The sequence below is a fragment of the Phyllobates terribilis genome, unplaced genomic scaffold (assembly GCF_046119375.1).
Source record: "Phyllobates terribilis strain yellow unplaced genomic scaffold, ASM4611937v1 Scaffold_3__8_contigs__length_932513732, whole genome shotgun sequence".
Lineage (NCBI taxonomy): Eukaryota > Metazoa > Chordata > Amphibia > Anura > Dendrobatidae > Phyllobates > Phyllobates terribilis.
In genome coordinates, this window is record NW_027362763.1 from 665118632 (window position 1) to 665133491 (window position 14860).

General features: G+C 41.6%; 1 protein-coding gene across 1 annotated transcript in view; it reads right to left on the reverse strand.

Moving 5' to 3' along the window:
- The window catches only part of LRFN2 (leucine rich repeat and fibronectin type III domain containing 2), a 758344-nt gene extending 748967 nt beyond the window's left edge, over nt 1-9377 (reverse strand). The window contains exon 1 of the mRNA XM_073671733.1: nt 8444-9377. The gene's annotated coding sequence lies outside the window, so the exon portion shown is untranslated. The remainder of the gene's footprint in view (nt 1-8443) is intronic.
- Nucleotides 9378-14860: the final 5483 nt, after the last annotated feature.

Here is a 14860-nt window from a genome sequence, read left to right on the forward strand (position 1 = left end):
AGAAGACAGAATGATGACAGAAGGCGGGGGTAGGAGAGAATCTTCTGGAATCAAATATTGCAAGAGATCAAGATCTCTGCTTGCTGGCAGTGAATGGTTACATTATTGCCATCTTAGAACTTTCTCAAGGCTGAGGGTTTGTTGCATTTGCAAAAGGTCTAGAATTTCTCCTAAACACACACTTGGCACAAATCTCTCTCCCATCCTGAGTTTGTTACAATGTATCAGTGCAGTTAGAATGTATCAGACTGGGGGGGGCAGGTTGTTTGTATCACAGTAGATTGTCTAGACTCGATTTAATTGTGTGAACAGGACTTGGTTAGAACTGGATTTCAGACTCTGAATGCAAATAATTACGATTCTAACGCATTGACCCCAGCAGCTGAGATTACTATCAGGATTAAATTATACATATAACTAACAGACATGTTTAAAAGTTCACATGTGGGTTTATGTTGCTGTTTTCAATGTGTTTTTAATTAATAACTGTCAGGCAAAATATATTTTTGTCCGAGTTTTAAAAATGAGAGATGTCCTAAATTTCCACCCCCTGTCCATTTCTAAGACATAGAACTCAGTGCTTTCCCCCCACATCAGGAATTTTTATGAGCGTCATAAAGCCTCAGCCCAGAGCAAGCATACTGGTATACCCTGGATTTTTCCCTCCAATCCTATTGTTTAGCTGTACAAACATGTAATGTTGATTTTAATAATTCACATGACTGTCACAAACACAGGGACCACATTTTTGAGATGTTCACCTTTTTCCAATTGTGATGGTGTTGTTTTCGTGACTAGGAGACCACCGGAAGCCCGGGAAATGGGTTCTGAGCTTCTGAGCATCATAGAGATTTCATATTTGATATCCATCCTCATGAATATTGGTGACGGCAAACACGATGTCTCCATCTTGGATGTGGGACCCCCCCACACCAAGATATGAAATCTGAAGGATTTTTAGTTCTTCTGCAGCTGGGTGGGTTCACAAAGCCGAGCCCCCATGTGAGGTAAACACCATGGGTGTCTCCTAAGGCTTTGGCCCCTTTACTAAAAACCAGAATGGCCATTTTAAGTCATTCTTCTCCGGGACGTCAGACGCATGGCCTCCTCGCTGCGTGGAAGAATCACATCTAATTTCAGGGGAGCCGTCCCCCCCACAGAATCTGAGACCATCACCTTGTGAAGCAGGTTTTGCTATTACTTATCCCTTTTATTTTAATAACTGTTTTATGCATATATGTAAATTGTCTCTTTTATAATATCTTGTATATCTTTTGTAAACACTGCCCACTTTCGGGAGTAAATCATTATTATTTACCAGCTTCGTTCTTCTTGTCCTATGTCGAGCAAACACGTTCCTCACCCGCTAATTCACGTTACCCGATCCACCTGTTAAGCGATCGGTGGTGGCAGTATACCAGTATTTATGTGATATTGTGGTTTGAGGCTGGCTGGTCGGAGGTATGTATACGTTCCTGGAAGGAACTGATGGTATATATACGTCCTGTCACATCACGTGCCGCAATAGTCGACATAAATTAGAGCTGCTGCACCCGTGCTTATCCTCGGTCAATACCGTGTTTGACCAGCAGGATAAGGGGGCGCCAGAGAGCTGCAAGGTCTGACCAAGTGTTGTTTTCCTGACAATAACAGTAAAGTATTTTGCTATAATTTATTTTAAAATAATATTTTAATTACAGTCTATAGCAATACAATTAGTGATGGGGGCGCTGTTTAATTGGAATCTAAAGAAAAAGCTGTTAGAATCTGTGGTGAAAGATGGTATTGCAAGTAATATTACTACAATAAACTATATTGGAATTGCCATGTATCGTATATCCGGCATGGTCTTACACAATGCGATACATTATAGTGCACTCTGCTGAATTGCGGTATCTGTTACATTGTGTCATATAATTGTTATCCACCTCCCTCCAGTAATATTCCCCTGCTGGTTATATGCAGCCATACTGGGCGGTGATCCTCCACCATCTCATATGTCACATCTCTGATCCCTTTACAATCAGTCTGGATGTCACCAGCCTGTTCAGCCGCAGAAACTAAGGAAACAATGTCAGTTTCAGTTGGATCCTTAATTTACAGCATTATTCAATGAAGATAAATGTTTCTGACAAATAGAAAGAAGGATTTATGATGAAATGGCTCCTCCCGTGTCCTTCACACATCAGCCCTTCCTCCTCCCCACAAATCCATTTACTGATACTCCTCCTCGTCATCTACTCGGGGCGGACATGTCATTGGTGCAACTCGTGCAGCCGCACGGGGGCCCAGGAGGTCAGGGGCCACATCACCTCCAAAGCGGAGGACCTGTGCATGATGAGGAGATATTGGCCTCCAAAGGGCCCCAATACTGTTCCTGCACAGGGACCTCGTCTGCGTCCGCTCCTGCGTCTACTGGAGAAAGCGGCACGTCAGGAATACAAGGACACAAGACAGGAGGGTCAGGAATGAGGGGCTTCATGGGACCACCGCTGTACCTTATCTCTCTCCAGTCTGTCTCCACCCATCTATCTATCTATCTATCTTCTCATTCATTGATCAGTCATACAATCAATCAACCCCAACTGATATCTATCATCTATTATCTATCTATTATCTATCTATCATCTATCATCTATCTATTATCTATCTATTATCTATCTATCATCTATCTATTATCAATTATCTATCTATTATCTATCTATCATCTATCTATTATCAATTATCTATCTATTATCTATCTATCATCTATCATCTATCTATTATCTATCTATTATCTATCTATCATCTATTATCTATCTATCATCTATCAATTATCTATCTATCTATTATCTATAATCTATCTATTATCTATCATCTATCTATTATCTATCTATCATCACTCTATTATATGTGTATTATCTATTATTGATTATCTATCATCTATCTATCATCTATCTGTTATCTATCATCTATCTATTATCTATCTATTATCTATCTATCATCTATTATCTATCTATTATCTATCACCTATTATCTATCTATTATCTATCTATCATCTATCATCTATCTATTATCTATCTATTATCTATCTATTATCTATCTATCTATCTCTCTATCTATCATCTATCTATTATCTATCATCTATCTATTATCTATCTATTATCTATCATCTATCTATTATCTATCATCTATCTATTATCTATTATCTATCTATCATCTATCTATTATCTGTCTATCATCTATCTATTATTGATTATCTATTATCTATCATCTATCTATTATCTATCTATCTATTATCTATCATCTATTATCTATCATCTATCTATTATCTATCTATTATCTATCGATCTATATATTATCTATCTATTATCTATCTATCTATTATCTATCTATTATCTATCAATCTATCTATTATCTATCTATTATCTATCTATTATCTATTATCTATCTATTATCTATCATCTATCTATTATCTATCTATCTATTATCTGTCTATTATCTATCTATTATCTATCATCTATTATCTATCTATCTATCTATTATCTATCTATCTATCATCTATCTATTATCTATCTATTATCTATCATCTATCTATCTATTATCTATCTATCTATCTATTATCTATCTATTATCTATCTATTATCTATCTATTATCTATTATCTATCTATTATCTATCATCTATCTATTATCTATCTATCTATTATCTGTCTATTATCTATCTATTATCTATCATCTATTATCTATCTATCTATCTATTATCTATCTATCTATCATCTATCTATTATCTATCTATTATCTATCTATTATCTATCTATTATCTATCTATCTATCTATTATCTATCTATTATCTATCTATTATCTATCTATCCATCATCTATCTATTATCTATCTATTATCTATCTATCTATTATCTATCTATCTATTATCTATTATCGATTATCTATCTATTATCATCTATCTTTTATCTCAAATCCAAAGAAGCTTTATTGGCAGGACCAAATACACATTAGTTTTGTTAAAGCTCATGTACAGTAGGGAATAGGGGTAGAGACTGTGGGAATGATGGGTAGGGAGGCAGGGATAAGGGAACATACAGTGTCTTGCAAAAGTATTCACCTCTTTTGGCTTTTTACCTATTTTGTTACATTACCTGTGCGTAAATATTTATGTAATCCAAATTGTGTGTGATGCATCAGCACTAAATAGTCTAACTTGGTGAAGTGAAGAAAGAAAAGTCTAGGCATGAATTAAATTTATAGGATTAAATAACAATTGGCATGTGCATATGTATTCACCCCTTTTGTTATGAAGCCCCTAAAAATTTCTGGTGCAAGCAATTCCCTTCATTAATCTCATGCTTAGTGACAAGGCGTCCACCTGTGTGTAATCTAATGTCACATGTCTGTCACTATATAGACTTTACCTTTTCTGAACGGCCACAGAGACTTCACCACCGTTAACAAGAGACACCACTCACCAAACACCATGAGGACCAAGGAGATCTCCAAACAACACCATGAAGACCAAGGAGATCTCCAAAAAACAACAAGAAGACCAAGGAGATCTCCAAACAATACCATGAAGACCAAGGAGATCTCCAAACACCATGAAGACCAAGGAGATCTCCAAACACCACCATGAAGACCAAGGAGATCTTCAAACAACACCATGAAGATCAAGGAGATCTCCAAACAAGTCAGGGACAAAGTTGTTGAGAAGAACAAGTCAGGGTTGGGTTAAAAAACAATCTCCCAATCTCTGATGATTCCCGGAGCACCATCAATTCCATTATCATTGAATGAAAAGAACATGGAACCACAACAAATCTGACAAGAGAGGACGCTCACCAAAAATCTCAGCCCGGGCAAGGAGGGCATTAAAAAGTAACCCTGAAGGAGCTGCAGAATTCCTAATCAGAGACTGGAGTGTCTGTCCATATGACCACAATAAGCTGTACACTCCATAGAGGTGGCCTTTATGGAAGAGTGGGCAGAAAAAAGCCTTCACTTACACACAACAATTGTAAGGCTGGGCGACTCCCCAAATGTTTGGAGGAAGGTGCTGTGGTCACACGAGACCAAAATTGAACTTTTTGGCCATCAAGGTAAATGCTATGTCTGGTGCAAAACCAACACAGCTCATCACCCCAAGAACACCATCCCCACAGTGAAACATGGTGGTGGAAGCATCATGCTGTGGGGATGTTTTTCGGCAGCAGGGACAGGGAAAATAGTCTAAGTCGAGGGAAAGATGAATCGTGCGAAATACAGGGATATTCTTGAGGAAAACCTATTTCAGTCTGTCAGTGATTTGAGACTGGGACGGAGGTTCACCTTTCAACAAGACAATGACCCAAAGCATACTGCCAAAGCAACACTCGAGTGGTTTAAGGGGAAACATGTAAATGTTCTGGAGAGGCTGAGTCATAGCCCAGACCTTAATTCAATGGAGTTTCTGTGGTCAGACGTGAAGATCGCTGTTCACCAGAGGAAACCATCTAACGTGAAGGAGCTGGAGCAGTTTTACCTTGAGGAATGGACAAAAATCTCAATGGCCAGATGTGGAAAGATCATAGAGACTTATCCAAAGCGACTTGCAGCTGTAATTGCCGCAAAATGAGGCTCAACAAAGTACTGACTTTAGGGGGGTGAATAGTTATGCACATTGAAATTTTCAGTTATTTTGTCCTATTTGTTGTTTGCTTCACAAAAAAGAACACAAATGTTCACAGTTGTAGACGTGTTCTTTACATGAACGAACAAGGGGATGAATACTTTTGCAAGTCACTGTACAAGGTGGGGGTATAGAAGTCCATGGCATGTCACATTCCCCTCTTTGCATGCAAAGTCAATCTCCACCTAGAAGGTAGAGTTGGTCCTCCTCTATGGAAACAAAGTCCTGGAAGAGATCAGAGATGGGCCCAGAATGACAGCACCCTCTTCTGGACTGTTAGGTGAAGAGGGAATCTATCTATCTATCTATCTATCTATCTATCTATCTATCTATCTATCTATCTATCCTTTATGAGTGTGTCCTTATCCCGAGCAGTCCAGCCCTCGTGGTCTTATGATGCTGTCTCGGAGGGTCTTGCACAATCCTTACATCAGAGTAATCGATTCCTTGGAACTTGTGACCAAATAATCCAGAATCCCACAGCCGGGATCCACAATCTGGAGGAACGTCTTCCCAGATGAGTGGGGGCTGTTCTCCCCGCAGAGGTGGGCACCGTTTCCTATAATAACGCCCATGACCTGCCATCTTTGTTTAATCATGATCTGATCTCATTTTATTATCTCAATTAATAAATGTATAAACCAGTCGGCTTCCATCCACGGCATTTCCTGAACATTTGTTTCCATTTCATCCCCCCAGACTGCAATCTAACATAAGTCACTAGGGGGCGTCAGTGAGGAGGATGATCAGGTGAACATTAATATATACTGTGTCGGTGTGTGATTGCCAGGCTGCTATCTCTGCAAATAACCTGCTACACAAATCCAAGCGAGACCTAATGTATGGCGGGAGGACGACGGCTGCACAGCCACCAAAGCAAGCAATGGCTCCAGCAGGGAAATGCAAACTTGTTGAATTTGGGTGGGTCATCATAGAGCAAATATTGTTATCTGCTGGGGGTTGTAGTCCCACATTAACCAAAAGCAGAAATATGAACAACCGAGATACAATGTATATCAATATTATATCCAAAAACTAGAAGCCTCATATACACTGGTGTTATGGGGACCTGAGTATGTTGGCCAATTGCTTAAATACCAATTCCCCTTCATAGTAATATAATGCAGCCTGCACAGCACCTGAGCATGCTCCACTCCAGGAGTCTGCACAGAGCAGCTCATCCCTCCTCAGTGAGGGGCTGCACTCATTATTAGGGTCTTCAGATGAGGCTCCAGACAATGGAGGGGGGGGGGGGAATTAAATCTTTACTCTGTTTATTAGAATATCCTCATTTATTATCATAATAACAGACAGCAGCATTGTATCCAGAAGTATCACACTTGTATCACACAGGCTCAGACACTGCAACAAATGCAACATTGTTTCAGCTGCTTCACTTCAGGAATCAGCTCCTGTCTGCACACAGCCATCACTGAGCTCCAATAAAACCATTAACTCCCAGTTTACACCAGTGATGGCAGAGATCTCTGAGTTCAGCCAACATGTCCCATTAATGGTACAGGGATGACAGAGAGGGAGTGCGCAGTGCATACTGATCAGACATGGGTGCAGCGTGCATGTGTGGGATCGGAGCATGTCCGGGTGCAGCGTGCATGTGTGGGATCGGAGCATGTCCGGGTGCAGGAATGTGAAGGGCTGATGCAATGCAAAAATATATATATTATATGCATTAGTTAGTTGGTGCATATGATCTTGCAAGGGTCGTGACTCTCTCTGTGCTGTACATCCTCCGTAGATTTTGCCTTCTGGCAGGCTGCAATGTCCAGAACGCTCTGCCTTGAGCCACTGACCACCCTCTTTTACCTGTTTACAGCATTCAGCATCAGTAGATCCCCTTCTTGGCTCTCTGCACCCCATTTCCCCCCCTTCTTCCCCTCCTATCAGACAGCCAGGCGAGGACTAGTCAGCTCCTGCAACCCAACAAACTACCCAGAGACCCCCGCCGGCTCCAGCAGCTGAGGACCCTGCCCCGACTGTGAATATCTCTGCCCCACTTTCCCCTTATTTTGCCGCATCCAAAATGATTAACCCCTTTCTGGATCCCTGCGCAGCTGTCATTAACCCTTCCAGGTTACAGCCCCCCCCCCTTGCATTGGACAGCTAGCCCATCGTTAAATAGTCACTATCTACGGAAGGTAAATCCGGTAAGGTGCAGGTTTTTTTTGGAATTAATCCCCGAAATAGGAAAACTGAAAAGAAAAAAAATCTTCTATTTTCGGTTTGTTCTTCAATATTAGATCACAAAGCATAAAAGCATATTCTAAAATAATCTACAAATAATCAAACAAGTGAAATATGACATAAACCATCACAGCGGTGGTATAATAATGCAATATATGAGTAGTGACCACGGCACTTTCATTAAATGTGCAGATCTTAAGGTCTCCGGTATGACACCTCCAGCAGATTTTATTGGACCCCCCCCCCCCATATGTACTCACAGCTTGGTTTTGGTTACATGCCAGCTCCTGCCTCCCTCCACAGGTACCACTCACAATAGACCCCTCTATAGCCATTAGAGGGTTAATAGCCAGAACCGTCTTCACCTTTATCTCTACCATTGAGCAAATCCTAAGGATCCTTGTCCCCAACCTTGTATCAACCTGAAGACAACCCTTTTTTGCCAATGCACAATAAACCCTCCAGGTGAGCACCAAGGAACAAGGGGGTCCACTAGAATCCCCCCCTTCTCCATGTAAAAAGGCAGAAATGCACAATGCAAACTTCACTTATCTCCAGGTAGGAATGGGAAGAAGCTCTTCTTACCTTTGAGAAGTGACATATATCCTTGTGTAGAGGCAAATCCAGGCTATTTACATGCCATGCATCCTATAGGAGAGCAGCAGCCGTTATACAATCCAGTTCTCGAATCCGAAATTAATAAAAATAAAAATAAAAAAAATAAAAAGATGAAAAAAAAAAATAAAAAAATCAGGAAGAAATTGCAAAACCAGCAGCAACGACGGCAGATCCGGCGAAGAGCAAGGAACGTGAGCGAATCCCTAGGACTCCAAGCTGCGGAGCATACAGCTCGTCAGACACTTGCTTCCAGATTTTTGGAGAAACCACCACCAGAAATATAGAGAGGTTCCTTCAGACGGGTCTTAGAGATGCCTCCTGCATGGCGGGCACTGAGGTTCTCTGCCAGTGTCACCCCTGGATGGAGCAGAGATAGATGCAAACACACCGAGCCAAAGATGGGCTGGAGAAGAAGAAGAAGCGATGTGCTCAGATCCCCTCTGAGTGCTGTAGATGGCAGAGCCTTCCACAGCTTGGGAAAGGCGAGAAGAAAGAAAGATTCCAGCAGCCTGGGAGGGATTTCTCTCTTTCTCTCTCTCTCTTGCAATAATTCAGGGATTGCAAATATCCCGGCGCCCAGGTGCATTCAGCTCCTAGAACCAGAGCGAAAAACAGAAAAATCCAACCCAGAAATGAGAAAGAGAAAGGATGCAAAGAGGAATTTAGGTGGAAAACGAAGGGGCGAGCGCGGTGGTAAAGCAGATTGGCTCTGTAATTCTGTGGCCGGGCACTGTCCTGATAATCCTTGGCATAATAATAGAAACTTAAGCCTGTGTAGACACCGGCTGACATGCCAAATCCGCAGATCAACACTCAACATTTGTCATAGGCTTGCATGTCACTTGGGTTCGGGATTTTCGGGAGAGGAGGAGAATAAGGCGTAACGTCCCCCCTTTTCTGCGTCCAGGACATGGAAGATCTATGGAAGGCGCTGGAGGAGAGGGGGTGGGGGGCGGACATGGAGGGTGGGGAACGAAGACAAAATTGATGCCAGTATAAGGGAAATGATTAGTCGCGAAGGGTCTCTTGAGTTGTTCCCTGCGGTGAAGTCTGATCGCTTTCTATTCGGGGGCATTCACTAATGAGCATCATTACAGAACCCATATGGGGGGGCCACCCAGCTTTCCATGGTCCTGGAATACCCGGACTCTTTAATATCTTTTACTTTGCACTTTTCCTCCTCCAATTCTCTTCCACTCCTCTGTCGAAGATCAAAGTCCTTGGGTTTAATGATGCAGCTTTAAGGTGGATGAGGGCAGCAGTGACATCGAAAGCGCCTTTTGCCCCATATGAGGATTCGGTATTCTGCTAGATTAGAGGTTTTCTGTATATTTTGCATTGGAACAGACCAGTACTTAACTCTTTGAGGTGTGCTAGTCCTACGCTCTCGCACATGTGTCCCCTACTGGACTGTGGGGGGGGGTGTCACAGTGAGAAGCTCAAAAATGATAGTGTCGGACCCCTCAAAAGTAATCAGGGAGAAATGATGGAAGAGGTTGAGGGAACGGCCGATCTACTAAACACCTTGATCTCTACTGTATTTACACAAGAAAATCCCATGTCAAATAACATGATCAAGGAGACCAGAAATTCTCCATCTTTGAGAGTTTTCTAATAGATGCTATCCTGGAGTATCTCAATAAGAATAGCCTCATGACCCAACATCAACCTGTGTAATTGGGTTAACAATTGGCACAGTGATAGGAAACTATGGTTGGTTATTAATGGAACACACTTGGATTTTTCTCACAGTTGACAGTGTGTTACTACAGGGGTCAGTATTGGGCCCTCTTAGTTTTAATATATTTATTAATGACCTTACATGGGGAATACCGAGTAGAATTACAATATTTGCAGATCAAAAATTCTGCAGGGAAATCAACATAGAGGAGGATGATTTAATATTACAGAGGAATTTATATAAGCTGGAGGCTTAGGCTTAGAAATGACGATTAAAGTGTAACGTAGATAAATGTAAGGTAATGCAATTGGGCACAGGAAATAAAATGTATAATTATTATGTACTAAACTGTAAAACACTGGGCAAAACTGTCACTGAAAAAGACTTCACTATATTGGTGAATGGCAAACTCCACATTAGTGGCCAGTGTCAGGCAGCTGCTGCCAAGGCCAATAAAATAACAGGATGCATTGAAAGAGGCAGAGATGCTCATGACGAGAACATAGTTTTCCTCTATACAAGTCACTAGTGCGGCCACACTTAGATACTGGGAACAATTTGGGGTCAGAGAAGAGAGGCCAAGGCTTAGAGGTGGTCTTATTACAATGTACAAACATATAAAGGGACAGTACAGTGATCTGTATAATGATCTTTTTACACCTTGGTCTGCGACTCTTACAAGAAGGCATTTTCTATGTCTAGAGGAAAGAAGATTTAACAGCATCATAGACAGCAATTCTTTAATGTACAAGCAGTGGGATTATGGATTCTTTAGTCTTCGACCTTTGAGATTATGGATTCTTTACTGTGTGAGCAGTGAGGCTATTGATTTTTAACTGTATGAGCAGTAAGATTATGGATTATTTACTGTATAAGAAGTAAGATTATGGATTCTTTAGTCTTCGAGCTTTGAGATTATGGATTCCTTACTGTAAAAGCAGTGAGACTATGGAACTCTCTGCCACGTTATGTTGTAATTGTCAATTCACAAAATTTTTTTCCAGGAGGGCCTAGATGCATTTCTTGAAAAAAAAAATAATATTACAGTTTATTGTTACTAGATTCTGTGACTTGAAATTGTTCTAGTTGATCCAAGTCTGAGTGCCATATGTAAAATCGAGAATCCCCCCCCCCCAATATGTGGCAATTAGCATCTGCCTCATGGAGTTTTTGCTTCCTCTGGACCAACATTCTAGGTTATAGGTTGAACTTGATGGATTTGTGTCTTCTTTCAGTCTTTAAACTATAAAACAGCCTTCTCAATCTGTTGGGGGGCTCAGATGGAATGAGAACGCTGCAGTCGCTCGGTGGTCGCTCTTCAGCTGCAGCCATCACGTGTTGCCTCTGATCGTGGAATAGCCGAACAGTCAACACAAGACACTTTGTTCCTTTCAAACTACTGAGTAGTCCAAGTACAATTGTTGTTACAGCACATTAATGTCGTCATTACGGTATTTTCAGCCTGAGCTATCCTTCTCCTCGCTGGCATCTCTGGTCCCTGGGATACTCCAGCCGTCTCAGCAGCTCCCATGAATCCCGTCCCAACTTCCATATGTGGTTTTCCATTTGGCTTCCCCTTGTGGGGTGAGAATAAGGCAAGCTCCTCCATGCCTAGCTCAGGCTGTAGGCCCAGGAAGGTCCACTGAGCTTTGTTGCAGCCATGCTTATGCTGCCCACACTGTCCGTAATCTTCCGTGCTCTCTCCAGCCCTCTGGCCTTGAACTTCTGCTATCTACACTTTTCATTTAATCTAACACTAAATAGGAAGTATTCCTCTTTTTAACTAACCCTTCCCCTCCCAAATTGGGGCTGTTCCCTAACACTTAACTGTTCCTTTCCTGTGCCTATCTACTTCCTGTATCTATTGTGCCCTCCTCTGCACTCTCCCTTTCCTTATCCATATCTACCGCTTTATCCTATTTCTATACCTATGTCCTAATCCCTTACCCTTATACTCTCCCTATATATAATACATTAACATATTATGAGTTCCTTATAACTAGTATTTAAAAACATTCTATAAAATTGTTCACATTATATCATTCACATTACCAACATCGATTTGTTCACATTAGTGCCCATATTATTCTATGTACTTAAAATACATTTTTAATACACAAAAGCACACCCGCTTTATTAGAGAGGAAAAAGAGCACGATTGTCCCTGACACACTCTTACATAAATAATTGAAAAATATTTTCAGTTGCATACACCAGGAAGATTTGGATGATCAATTACAAGGTATAAATTGCAAATAAAAAAAAAAGACTTGCAAAAATTATGGAAAAGTAGGAGAATAGAAAAAAAAAATAATGAAAATGAAAAGCCAAGAGGAATAAATAAATGGAATGTGTGATTATAATCAGTCAGCAATGTGGTATCTGTCTCCGGAATCTGCGAGTCTCATGGAATGGAACTTTTAATGCAGTAGAATTGAGAAAATATATTAAAAACACAAAGTTCTGATCCCATCAGAACCAGTCACAACCATGCAGATATCATTATTAGCACAGCAGAGCACAGACAACATTATTAGCACAGCAGAGCTCAGTTTGTCATTTGGTGCTTCGGCAGGGATATACCTGGTAAGTCAGACTATAGGAATTTGCACACGTTGTCTTTTTCAAGTGGATCCGCTCTGTAACCTGCCTGAAAAAAGCACTTAAAAAATGATAATTTATATATTATATATATATATATGTGTTTATTTTAACAGTTTCAGGTTTCCAAAGACGCCAAGGAGTTAAAAAAGTTCTGCCTGAAAAACTTGAGGGGTTCGCAGATGTCTAAAATACATTATGGGCACAAGCCTCAAGAGTGCAGATATCATTTACATAGTAGTTTAGGCCCGCGTACACATTAGACTAAAGTTGACTGATGATTTTTGGGAGTAATAAGGATGCGAGATTTCCGATTTCTTTATGAGATAATCCTCTAGCTGAGATATCTTGCATTGGCTCTCTCACAGAGAACATAGGAGCGCTGGGCAACGCGAGTGCACCTTTATAGTCATAGCTGCCGAATGATCATACTAATGTCTACAGCAGATGGGGGCTTTATTCAGATACTTGACTGGCTGACATAAAATACCGGTACTGCATTCAGGCAGCAGTATTTTCAGTCCATCACACTTACCATATAATGATCTAGCATCAAGTTTAATATTTAAAGATTACAACTACTGAAGCGCGAACGTGCTCACCGCTGCTCGCTACTCGCCCGAGCATCAATGTGCTCAACAAGCTTGGCACTTGGCGAGTATTTCCTGGTTGCTCGGGCGGGAACTCGGGTCTCCTCCCTGCATGTTTGGCGCTCTTTAGAGAGCCAATGAACTTGCAGGGATTGCCTGCCACTCACTGTAATGCCATGGCCATGTTGGTTGTGGCATTACAGTGATTGGCAGCGTCATCAGGTCTCTATCAGACCAGGCGCCGCCATGCTCGTCACAGTCACTCCGGAATCAGGCAGTGTAGGGAGAGTTGCTGCTGAGCTAGGGAGAGATTTGCTTGTTTATAGTTAGTATAGGTGTACCACAACATTTATCTATAATATCCATCTGAACTAACAGTCCTTCTGAGGACTAATCCAGCTGCATATAATCAGTGGTGATAGCAGGAGTTAGGCAGGCAGGCAGAGTACGTGGCAGACTGCAGTGCATGTAGTGCAAGAGGGTCCATAGTGCGTTCCTGCTGCTGCTGTTCTTACAGATATTTGTAGACATAGCCCCAGATATCAGGGGTCAGGGAAGATTTTTTTTTATCTTAATCCTGGTTATTTGCTTAAAAAGCAGTCCAGAGAACACCATTTTTTTGCTCCATTTGCTTGTTGGCACTGCAGAATACAGCCAGAACCTTTCCATATTACAGTGTTAAAAATCCAGAAATTTGTAGTGAACGTGGAAAATATTGTCCTCCATTTAAATTTTGTTGCAGTGTGTCGGTGAAGTTATTGACACAAGGTCGCTGTGAAAAATAGTAACCTACAGGCCAGCTATTTAAAGGGGCTGTCTGGTACTTTTTTTTAAGTTGCCCAATGTATTCAGCATGTGGGCTTAAGTATCTCTGTAAATACCTTAATGCCTGTGAGTGGCGCTATCACTGGCCGTTCACAGGCATCACGTGACCCCCGGCTGCAGCCGGCGCTGAAATCCGCTGACGTCACGACAAGTCCAGGCTGTAGCCGAGGGTCCCTCTTCCACGTTCCACCGGTGGCTGCTGGGTTCTGGGTGGGGTTATTCCACTGCACCACACCAGGCATCCACCGTGCGCTCTCCCTCTCCCCATTCATTGGGAAAGCGCGCGGTGGATGCTGGGTGTGACACGGGGAATAACCTTGCCCACAACCCATCAGCCACCGCAGGGATTCAGCGCTGAGTCACGCCTCACTTGTCGTGATGTTAGCGAGGGGTCACATGATGCCTGTGAGCGGCCAACGATAGCGCCGCTCACAGGCATTATCAGCAACACAAGGTATTTACAAATATACTTATGCCCACATGCTGAATACATTGGGCAATTTTAAAAACGTACCGGACAACTTCTTTAAAACTGTGGTTTTCCGTCACAAGTATCACATATAAGTGTGCTCCAAATTCAGCCATTTCTGGCCTCCATTTAAATTTTGTTGCAGTGTGTCAGTGAAGTTATTGACACAAGGTCGCTGTGAAAAATAGTAACCTACAGGCCAGCTATTTAAAACTGTG